Raw genomic sequence first — 13,003 nt, forward strand, 5'->3', positions numbered from 1 at the left:
TTAATGATTCAACAAATCTATACACTAGGCTATACTCACAACAAGTGCAGCTACTGTCACCGTACAATGCTATTGCAATGTCATTGATTATATATCTTATGGTGTGCCTTTTATTCCCGTGACTTATTCATTCCATAACAGGAAATCTATATCTGCCACGCTCTTTCACCTATTTTGTACACCTCCCCCTCCCCCTTCCCTCTGGCAACCACCAATACTCTGTATTTGTAGGTCTGATTCTACTTTCTTGCCTCCTTTGTCATAGATTGAAAATATAAGCCTGATTTTATTTCTGGGCTCTCTATTCTGTTTATTGATATATGTATCTATTTTTGTACCAGTACCATACTGTTTTGATTACTATAGCTTTTCTATGTATCTTGAATCTAGGATTATGATACCTTCATCTTTATTCTTCTCTTTCAAGATTGCTTTGTGATTCCACACAAATATCAGGATTATTTGTTGTACTTCTGTGAAAGCTATTGTTGGTATTTTGATAGGAATTACATTAAATCTGTAGATTGTTTTGGGTAGTATGAACATATTAACAATATCAATTCTTCTAATCCATAAGCATGGACTATCTTTCCATTTGTTTGTGTCATCTCAGTTTCTTTCATTAGTACTTTATACTTTTCATAGTGTAAGGCTTTCGCCTCCTGGGTTAAGTTTTATTCCTAGCTATTTTGTCCTGTTTGGTGCAATTGCAATGGAATTGTTTTCTTAATTTCCCTTCCTGCTACTCATTATTAGTGCATAGAAATGCTACCAATTTCTGGGTATCAATTTTGTATCCTGCAACTTTACTGTATTTATTCATTACTTCTAATTTGTGTGTGTGTGTGTGTGTGTGTGTGTGTGTGTGTGTGTGATTTAGGGTTTTCTATGTATAGTATCATGTCATCTGCAAATAGTAATAATTTAACTTCTTCCTTACCAATATGGATGCTTCATTTCTTTTTCTTGTTTGATTACTGAGTCTGGGATTTCTAGTAATGTGTTGAATAAAAGTGGTGAGAGTGAACATCCTTGTCTTGTTCCTGATTTTAGAGAAAAAGCTCTCAGTTTTTCACCATTGAATATGATGCTAACTATGGGTTTTTCACATATGGTCTTTATGATGCTGATGTTGACGTATCTTTCCTCTAAACTCATTTTTGTTGAGAGTTTTTTTATCATGAACATCTCTTTATTACTGAGATGACCTTATGATGTTTATCCTTTGCTTTGTTGATGTGGTGTATCACATTGACTGATATGCAGGTTTTGAACCATCCTTGCATCCTTAGGATAAAACCATTTGTGATGTTTTTTGTTTGGGTATCTGAGTAATGCTGCCCTTGTAGAATGCATTTGGAGATTTCCTTCCTTTTCTCTTTTTTTTGGAATAATTTGAGGAAAATAAGTATTAATTGTTCTTTAAATGTGTGGTAGAATTCATCTGTGAATCCATCTAGTCCTGGACTTTTAAGTTTTTGGTAGTGTTTTATTACTGATTCAATTTTGTCATTACTAATTGGTCTGTTCAGAAATTATATTTCTTCCTGATTCCATTTTGGAAGATTATATGTTTCTAGGAATTTATCCATTTCTTCTAGGTTGTCCAATATACTGGCATATAATTTTTTGTAGTATTCTTTTATAATCCTTTGCATTTCTGTGGTATCAGTTGTTAGTTATTCTCTTCCTTTTTTGATTTTATTTATTTGGGTCCTTTCTCTCTTTTTTTTCTTGATCATTTTGTCTAAGGTTTTATCCATTTTATTTACCTTTTCAAGGAGCCAGCTCATGGGACACCTGGGTAGCTCAGTCAGTTAAGCATCCAACTCTTGATTTTGGCTCAGGTCATGATCTCATGGTTCGTGAGGCTAAGCACTGCCAGACTCCATGCTGACAGCTCAGAACCTGCTTTGGATTCTCTCTCTGCCTCTCTCTCTGCTTCTCTCCCGTTCATGCTCTCTCTCTCTCTCCCTCACACACACACTCAAAATAAATAAACATGTTTTAAAAACAGAATCAGCTCTTGGTTTCATTGTTTTTTTCCCTATTGGTTTTTTTGGGGGGGGATCTATTTGATTTATTTCTGCTCTGATCTTTATTATTTCTTTCCTTTTACTCACCTTGGGCTTTATTTGTTCTTCTTTTTCTAGTTCCTTAAGGTGGAAAATTAGATTATTTATTTTAGATTTTTCTTGTTTCTTGAGGTAGACCTGTATTGCTATTTATTTTCTTCTTAGAACTGCTTTCATCCACCCCAAAGATTTAAAATATTTGTGTTCTTCTTTCATTTGTCTCTATGTATTTTTATTTCTTCTTTGATTTCTTCATTGACCCATTGGGTTTTTTTTTTTAGTAATATGTTGCTTACTGTCCATGTGTTTGTGTTTTTTCCAGTTTTTTTTCTTGTGATTGATTTATACTTTCATATCATTGTGTTCAAAAAACATGCATGGCATAATTTCAGTCTCAAATTTAATGAAAATTGTTTTGTTGCTTAACATATGATATATTCTGGAGAATGTTCCATGTGTACTTAAAAAGAACGTGTATTCTGGGGCACCTGGGTGGCTCAGTCGGTTAAGTGTCTAACTTTGGCTCAGGTCATGATCTTGCGTTTTATGAGTGCTCAGAGCCTGGAGCCTGCTTCAAATTCTGTGTCTCCCTCTCTCTCTGCCCCTCCCCTGCACTCTCTCTCTCTCTCTCTCTCTCTCTCAAAAATAAATACACATTAAAAATATTTTTATAAAAAGAATATGCATTCTGTTGTTTTGGGATGGAATGTTTTATATAAATCTGTTATGTCCATCTGGTTTAATGTGTCATTTAAAGGCACATTCTTACTGAAAAATCTGTCTGAATGATCTATCCATTGACGTAAGTGGAGTACTAAAGTGCCCTACTATTATTTTATTACCATTCATTTCTCTTTATGTCCTTTAGTATTTGATTATGTATTCACACTTTCCAATGTTGGGTGCATAGATATTTACAGTTATCATATCCTATTGTTGGATTAATCCCTTTATCTTTATGTAATGCCCTTCTTTGTATCTTGTTATAGTATTTTTAACTGCTCATTTTATGTATTTTGTGCACACATGTATGTAACATGCACTTTTGAGTGATGGGATGACAGACCATTTTTTACTCTGAATCCAACCAAACCCTATTTTAAGTAGGCGCCATACCCAGCACAGAGCCCAGTGCAGGGCTTGATCTCATGACACTGAGGTGGATATCTGAGCTGAGATCAGGAGTCAGAAGCTTAGCCAACTGAGCCACCCAGGTGCTCCCCAACCAAATCCTATTTTAATCCCATGAATATTGTGAACTTAAACTGATGACACTTTATCAAATTTAAATATTTGGAAATTTTAAAATATTCTTTTTGTTTAGTTTTTGACTTTATTTTCTAACAGGCATCTTTAAAATTGATTTTTTAAGAAATAAATTTGGGGTTTTTTTTGTTTTTATTTTTAAATGATTGTAGACTTGCAGGAAGCTGCAAAGTACAAAGAGTCCCAGGTAATTTTGATCCTAGAGTGAATTCTTACTTTGAATTTGACATTACTTGTAATATGTCAAAACCAGGTAATTCTCAGTGAAGAACTAGACTACTAAGAACTAGAGAACTAGACTACATATCTTAGTAAATTTTCACCTTTCTAAAACCTACGTGTGTGTGTGTGTGTGTGTGTGTGTGTGTGTAGTTCATTATAGTCTTTGTTTTAAAGTCTATTTTGTCTGATAAAAGTACTGGTCCCCGACTTTTTAAAAAATGTATTTTAAATAGTCAGAGAATCAGTTCTCTAAATCAGAGATTGAAAAACATTATTTGTAAAAAGACAGTAAATATTTTAGGCTTTGAAGACCTATTGGTTCCGTTGCGTATTCTTTTTGTTTTGTTTTGAATTTTACAGCTCCTTTTTTTAAAGTAGGCTTCATAACCAGCATAGAGCCCAGCCTGGGGTTTGAACTTACAACCCTGAGATCAAGATCTGTGCTGAGATCAAGAGTTGTATGCTTAGCTAACTGAGCCACCCAGGTGCCCCAGATTTCTACAGATCTTTAAAAATGTGTCTTAGCCTGTTTGGACTGCTATAACAAAATACCAGAGAGTGGGGTACTTACAAACAATAGAAATTTGTTTTTTCACAGTTCTGGAAACTAGAAGTCCAAGCTCTAGGCACCAGCACCAAGGCCCTCTTTCTGGTTCAGAGCTGGCACCTTTTCACTATGTCCTCATATAGTGGAATGGGCTAGAAGGCTCTGTGGGCTCTCTTTTCTAAAAGTGAATCCCATTCATGAGGGCTCTACCTTCATGACGTAATAACCTCCCCAAAGCCCCACATATTAACACCATCACCTTTGGGGTCAGAATTTCAACATATGAATTGGGAGGAGGGAACACAAACTTACAGACCATAGCACACAAAAACCATTTTTAACTTATGGGGCAGCACAAAAACAGGCTGCAGCCAGGATTTTGCTTGTAGGCTGTAGTTTTCCAATTCTAGCTACCTCTTTACAAGGTATACACAGGGTAGAGTAGATCTAGCTACCTCTTTACAAGATATACACAAGGTAGAGGAACATATTCAATGATACCACAGGGATGCAATCAGCAAAATCCAAACTGAGGGAAACTAATCTACAAACAACTTGTTTCGTATCCTCAACAGTTCAACATCTCCTCTTCAGTCTTGAATTTGAATATAAATTGCAAGAGCAAAAGTCAATTGTTATGTATGAATTTTATTTGGATCATAATTCAAAAAAGCAAACAGTTTAAAAAACACTTTTGAGACAATCTGGATAATTTAAATACTGATGCTAATTTTGATGACATTAAGGATTGGTTTTGTTTTATTTGATTTTGTTTAGTTTTGGTATAACAGCTTGTCTATGTCTACCAAAAATTCTGTTGGAATTTTGATTGGAATTGCAATTAATCCATACATAAACTTGGGAGGACTGACATTTTAACAACATTGAGTCTTCAAACACATGAATATAGAATATATCTATTTATATCTTAGATTTCTTTCATCAGTATTTTGTTGTCTTCAGCAAAATGTATACATATTTTTGTTAGATTTATACTTAAGCATTTAGCTTTATTTACAGCATTATTGTAAATGGTATTTTTAAAATATCAAATTCTACCTGTTCATTGCTAGTGTGTATATTGACTTTTTAACCTGCGATCTTGCTAAACACATTATTAGTTTTAGGAGATTTTTCATGGATTTATTGGGATTTGGGGGTGAACAAACATGTTATCTGTGAATAAGGGCAATTTTATTTCTTTCTTTCCAATCTGGATGCTTCATATCATTTTCTTGTCTTCTTACACAGTAGGATTTCCAGTATGATACTGAACAGGAATGGTGAGAGAGGACATCCTTGCTTGGTTCTTAATATAATTAAATATTACATTGTAGTAGATGTTTCACTGACTTTTTTTATTATATTAAGGAAGTTTCTGTCTATTTCTAGTTTGCTGAGAGTTTTTATCAGTAATGGGCATTGAATTTTGTTGAATAATTTTTCTGCATCAATTCCAGAAAATACATACCATGTGACATGATCATATGGTTTTTATTAGTCTGTTAAAATGGTGAATTAAATTGATTTATTTCCAAATGTTGAACCAGTCTTGCTATTTTAGGATGAAACCTACTAGTGGTATTGTATTTTCCACTCTATATATGGCTGGATTTAATGTTTATGTTTTATTGAAGATTTTGTTGAAGAAAGGATTTTGAAGGGGAAAATTAGTTACAAACAGAGAGGGAGGGAGGCAAACCATAAGAGATTCCTAAATACAGAAAACAAACTAAGAGTTGATGGGGGGATGGGGGAGAGGGGAAAATGGGTGATGGTCATTGAGGAGGGCACTTGTTGGGATGAGCACTGGGTGTTGTATATAAGTGGCGAATCACGGGAATCTACGCCCAAAACCAAGAGACACTGTATACACTGTATGTATACAGTATTGTATATATATATATATATATATATATATATATATACACACACACACACACGTATGTATACAACTTGACAATAAATTATATTAAGAAAAGAATGGTAAATTTTACTATGTAATTTTGCAAGAAAAAAAGAAAGGATTTGGATCTGTAGTTTTCTTTTAATATCTTTGTTTTTTGTATTAGAGGAATGATGGCCTCATGAAATGAGATAGGGAGTGTGCAATCTTCTATTTTCTGTAGGTAAGTGTTGAGAATTGGTATAATTTCTTTGTCAATATTTGGTAGAATTCATCAGTGAAACTATTTAGGCCTGATTTTTCTTTTATGGAAGTTTTTTTTTAACTGTAAATTCAATTTCTTTAATAGACACAGGACTATTCAGGTTATCTATTTCTTCTTCAGTGATTTTTGATAGTTTGTATCTTCTAAGGAATCGGTCCATTTTATCTAAGTTTTTAAATTATGGGCATAGAGTTGTTTGTTAGCAATCCTTTTTTTTTGTTTTTTTTTTTAATTTTTTTAATGTTTTTATTTATTTTTGAGAGAAAGAAACAGTGCATGAGCAGGGGAGGGGGAGAGAGAGAGGGAGACACAGAACCTGAAGCAGGCTCCAGGCTCTGAGCTGTCAACACAGAGCCTGATGCAGCTGGAACTCACGAGACTTGAGATCATGACCTGAGCCGAAGTCAGACTCCTAACCCACTGAGCGACCCAGGCGCCCCCTGTAGCAATTCTTTATTATCCTTTTAATGTCTGGGCTATTAGTAGAGATCTCTTTCCTTTCTGATGTTGGTAATTTGTGTATTTTATCATTTTTTTCTTCTTCAGACTTGCTTCAGGTCTGTAAGTTCAGTTTTGAACTTTTGAAAAATCCACCTATTGGTTTCATTTATTTCTACTACCATTTTTCCATTCTTGATTTTATTCATTTCTCCTCCAAATATTCTTCCTTTTGCTTGCTTTAGTTTCAATTCTTTTTTGCTCTTTTTTCTCTAATTTCTTTTTTTAAATTTTTTAATGTTTATTTATTTTTGAGAGAGAGAGACAGAAAGAGAGAGAGAGTAAGTGAGGGAGGGGCAGAAAGAGAGAGGGAGGCACAGAATCCAAAGCAGGCTCCAAGCTGTCAGCACAGAGCCTGATGTGGGGCTGGAACTCATGGACCATGAGATCATGACCTGAGCTGAAGTCAGATGCTCAACTGACTGAGCCACCCAGGTCCTCTAATTTCTTAATTTGGAGGCTTAAGTTACCAACATGAGATCTTTTTTCTTTTCTAATGTAAGAATTTAATGCTATAATTTTCTTTCCAAGCAGTTTGTAACTGCATCTGACAACATTTGATATGTTTTATTTTCATTTTCATTTAGTTCAAAATATTTTCAATTTCCCTGCCTCTTCCTTTTGATGCACAGGATATTTAGAAGTGTGTTGTTTAATTTACAAATATTTAGGAATTTCTCAAGTTATTTTGTTATCAATCTCTAATTTAATTCCATTATAGTTTAAGAACATTTTTTTTGTATGATTTGTATCCTTTTAAATTTGCTAAGGTTTGTTTTATGGCTTAGATTATGGTCTATGTTGGGTGATCATTTCAAGTGTACTGGGAAAGAATGTCTATTCTGCTATTTTTGAATGGGGTGCTCTATAGATATCAGTTAGGTCAAATTGATTGATTGTGGTGTTTAGGTTATCTGTATTCTTTACACATTTTCTGACTACTTTTTCTATAAATTACTAAGAAAGGAGTGCTGAAGTCTTCAACCATACTTGTGAATTGCTTCTTTCAGATTTATCAGTTTTTGCATCATATAATTGCAAGGTGCATACACATTTAGGATTTTTATGTCTTCCTGAAGAACTGACACTTTTATCATTATGTAATATCTCTCTTTATTCCTGATAATATTCCTGGTTCTGAAGTCTAGTTTTTCTGAAGTTAATAAAGATACTCCAGCTCTCTTTTGGTTACAGTTTTCATGGTATTTGTTGCTATCTTTTTACTTTTAACATAATAGCTTTTTATATGTAAAGTATGTTTCTTATAAACAGCATACAGTTGGATCTTACTTTTTTACCCGATCTTTGTATTGTAATGGATATATTTAGATCACTTACATTTAAAGTGATTATTGATATAGTTGGCTTTATATATACCATCTTAAAATTTGTTTTTTGTTTGTTCCATCTGATTTTTGTTTCTTTTCTTTTTCTGATTTCTTTCTGATTGTTTTTTACCATTCTATTTTTTAAAATTTTTATTAACATTTATTCATTTTTGAGAGTGAAAGAGACAGAGGGTGAGCAGGGGAGGGGCAGAGAGAGAGGGAGGCACAGAACCCGAAGCAGGCTCGATGCTCTGAGCTGTCAGCACAGAGCCCGACGCAGGGCATGAACTCACAGACCGCGAGATCATGACCTGAGCTGACGTCGGACGCTTAACTGACTGAGCCACCCAAACGCCCCTATCATTCCATTTTTTAATCCTTTTTTTGGATTATTAGCTATAATTCTTTGCTGTGTTAGTTTAATGGTTGCTTTAGGGTTTATATTAGATATCTTTAATATATCACAGTCAAGTGACATATTCAAGTAATTTATGCTGTTTCTTTTATAGTATGGGAAACTTATTAACAGCATACTTCCACTTCTCTCTTCCTGGCCTTTGTGCCCTTGCTTTCATATATTTTACTGCTATAATACTATAAGCTCTGTCATACATGGTTGTTTTTCTTTAAACAACCAATAATCTTTTAAACATTTAAATGATAAGAAAGGAAAGTCTTTATATTCGTACATATGGTTACTCTTTCTGCTTTTCTGATGCTTTTCATTTATTTGTATAGCCCAAGGTTTCCCACTGGTATCATTTACCTACCATTTGAAAGAATTACTTTAATATTTCTTGTAGTGTAGGTCTATTTTATGTTTGAAATCATCTTTATTAAAACTTCAAGTCTTTTTGTAATAACTTATTGAGATATAATTCACATATCATATAATTCACCCATTTAAGGTACATAATTCAATGACTTTTAGTATATTCAGAGTTATGCATACATCATCACAATCAATTTTACAAATTTTCATCACCCCAAACAGTAACCCTGTATCCTGTAGCCATTACCTGTCAATCTTCCATTCCCCATTCTCAGCCCTAAGCAGTCACTAATCTAATTTCTCTATATATAGATTCTCCTATTCTGGACATTTCATATAAATGGAATCACACAACATGTGGGCTTCTTTCACTTAACATATGCTTTCAAGGTTTATTCGTTTTGTGGTGTGAATCAATATTTTATTCTTTTTTACAGATGAATAATATTACATTGTACAGACAAGCCACATTTCGTTTATCCATTCATCAGTTAATGGACATTGGGATTATTTCCATTTCTTTTGGCTATTATGAATAATGCTGCTTGAAATTTTGTATGAAAGCGTGTATGTGGACATAAGTTTTTATTTCTTTCTTTAATGTTTATTTATTATTTTGAGACAGAGAGAGAGAGAGAGAGAGAGAGAGAATGAGTGGAGGAGGGGCAAAGAGACAGGGAGACACAGAATTTGAAGCAGGCTCCAGGCTCTTGGCTGTCAACACAGAACCCAATGCAGGGCTTCATCTCACGAAGCAGGAGATCATGACCTGAGCTGAAGTCGGACACTTAACCGACTGAGCCACCCAGGTACCCAATAAGTTTTCATTTCTTTTGGATATATATTTAAGAGTAGAATTTCTGGGTCATATGGTAACTTTATGTTTAACCTGTTAAGGAACTACCACCCTGTTTGCCAAAATGAATGCACGATTTTACCTTTCCACAAGCAAATTATGAGGGTTTAAATTTTATCACATTTTTGCAGACCCTTGTTATTTCATATACTTTTTATATTTGTATTATAGCCATCACAGCGGGTGTGAAGTGATTATTTTATTTGCATTTTCATAATGACTACTGGTGTTGAACATCTTTCATTTCCTTACTGTCATTTTACCTGTCTTCTTTGAAGTAGTATCTATTCAAACTTTTTGCCCATTTAAAAATTATTGTCTTTTTTACTGTTGATTTATTAAGAGTAATTTACATATTACATATACATGTTTATTGTCAGATATATAATTTGAAAATATTTTCCCCCATTCTACAGGTTTTCTTTTTTAATTTCTTGATAGTTTTTTTTTTTGATGAAAGGTAGTTTTAAATTTTAATAAAATCCAATCTTTTTGCTGTGCTTTTGGTGTCATAGCTAACTCAAAGTCACAAAGATTTGCTTCTATATTTTCTTCTCACAATTTTATAGTTTTCAGCTCTTTTATATCTATAATCTATTTTCAGTTAATTGTGCATGATATAGATACTCATTTTTCCCACATTTAATTCTCATTTGTCAAAAAACATTTGTTAAGTTCTGCCTTTACCCGCTGAATCACCTTGCACTTTGTAAAAATTCATTTATAAAAAGATGTTTGGATCTATTTCTGTGCTGTCTGTGCTTCATTTTATTTATCTGTGTATCAATTTTTTGTCACCAATAACAACTGTCTTTATTAATGTAGCTTTACATTCAATCTTGAAATCAGATAAGGGTAAGTCCTCCAATTTGTCCCTTTTAAAAATGTTTTTAGTTATTGTAGGTTCTAGCATTCTCATAAAAATTTTATTTCTATGTTTTTATCATTTTATTTTATTTGTTTCATCATAATAAATGTACTCTTTAATCCTTGTCACCTATTTCACCCAGTCTCAAATTTAAATTTTAGAATTGGTCTTTTAACTTATTTTTTTAAAGCCAGTGGAAAATTTTAATGGCTTTGTATTAAATCTATAGATCAATTTGGGGAGAATACCATCTTAACCATATTAAATCTTCCAATCCATTAATATGGCATAGCTTTTAGATTAGACTTTCTTTATCTCTGCAATATTTTGAAGGTTCTTTTTTTAAGATTATTTATTTATTTTGAGAGAGAGCACAAGCAGGAGATGGGCAGAGAGAGAGGAGAGAGAGAGAGAGAGAGAGAGAGAGAGAATCCCAAGTAGGCTCTGCACTGTCAGCACAGAGCCCGATGCAGGGCTCTAACCCACAAGCCCATGAGATCATGACTTGGGCCAAAACCAAGAGTTGGACGGTTAACTGACTGAACCACCCAAGCACCCCTTGAAGATTCTAATGTACAGATATTGGATATCTTTTTAATGTTTTGTTTTGTTTTGTTTATTTTTGAGAGAGAGAGAGACAGAGTGTGAGCAGGGGAGGGGCAGAGAGAGAGGAAGACACAGAATCCGAAGCAGGTTCCAGGCTCTGAGCTGCCAGCACAGAATGCAATGCGGGGCTTGAACCCACAAACAGTGAGATCATGATCTGAGCAAAAGTTGGAAACCCAGCCAACTGAGTCACCAAGGCACCCCTCGGATATCTTTTTAAACATTTATTCCTTCCACTTAATATTCAGTGTTTTTGGATGTGCAAAATAATTTTACATTTCATTTGTTAGTATGTAAGCATACAATCAATTTTCTTACTACTCAGTGTTCTATGTGTTGTGTTCTATGACCTTGTTAAACTCATTGACTGTAAATTATTATTCTAATCATTGTTTTGTTTTTGCTATACCTTTTCATTTTAACCCCTCTTGTGAGTGTGTATCAGTATGTCACTGAAATTTTAATGTGAATTTTTTGATAATTAATGGCATTCTACATTATTTTGAGGTTAATTTGCCTTTCCAAAAATTGAAATTTGCTTGGCACACAATATTATATTACTTTCAGGTGTATAACATAGTGATTCATCAACTGTATATGCTATGCTATGCTCACCACAAGTGGACATACCATCTGTCACCATACAACACTATTATACCATTGACAATATGCTGTACCATCCATTCTTGGGATTTTTTGTTCCATTACTAGAAGCCTGTACTTCCCACTTCCTTTCACCCATTTTGCCCTGCCACTGGAAAGCACCAGTTTCTTCGCTGTGTTTATGGGTCTGCTTCTGCTTTGTTTGCTTAATCATATGTTTTGTTTCTTAACTTCCACAAGTGAGTGAAATTATATTGTATTTGTCTTTCTCTGACTGGTTTATTTCACTTAGCATTATACCATCTAGATCAATCCATGTTGTTGTGAATGGCAAGATCTCATTCTTTTTATGGATGAGTAATATTCCATGGTGTGTGTGTGTGTGTGTGTGTTCTACATCTTCTTATCCATCCATCTGTTAATGGACACTTGGGTTGCTTCCATAATTTGGTTATTGTAAATAAATACTGCAATATACATAGGGGTGCATATATCTTTTCAAATTAGCACTTCCATTTTCTATGGGTAAATACCCAGTAGTGGAATTACTGGATCATATGGTAATTCTATTTTTAATTTTCTGTGTGAAGTTCATATAGTTTTCCACAGTGGCTGCATGAGTGTGCATACCCACTAACAGTGCATGAAAATTTATTTTCCTCCACATCCTCACCCAACACTTGTTATTTCTTGTGTTTTTGATTTAGCCATTCTGACAGGTGTTAGGTGATATCTCACTGTAGTTTTGATTTGCATTTCCCTGATGATCAGTGACGTTAAGAATGATCTTGTCCATTTGTATGTCTTTGGAAAAATGTCTGTTCATGTCTTCTGCCAATTTTTTAATTGTATTATTTGGGATTTTTAGTGTTGAGTTGTATAAGTTCTTTATATATTGTGCATACTAAGTCCTTAGATATGTCATTTGCAGATATCTTCTCCCATTCAGTAGGTTGCCCTTTAGATTTGTTAATTGTTCCCTTTGTTGTGCAGAAGCTTTTTATTTTGAGTGAGTCCCATCAGTTTCTTCACGCTTTTGTTTCCCTTGCCTTAGTAGACATAACTAGAAAAATTTTGCCATAGCCAATGTCAAGGAGATTACTGCTTGTGTTCTCCTCCAGGATTTTTATAGTTTCAAGTCTCACACTTAGGAATTTAATCCCTTTTTTGACTTCAAGTTTTTATTTAAAT

This window comes from Panthera onca, chromosome X (assembly GCF_046562875.1).
Source record: "Panthera onca isolate mPanOnc1 chromosome X, mPanOnc1 haplotype 2, whole genome shotgun sequence".
NCBI classification, from domain to species: Eukaryota; Metazoa; Chordata; class Mammalia; order Carnivora; family Felidae; genus Panthera; species Panthera onca.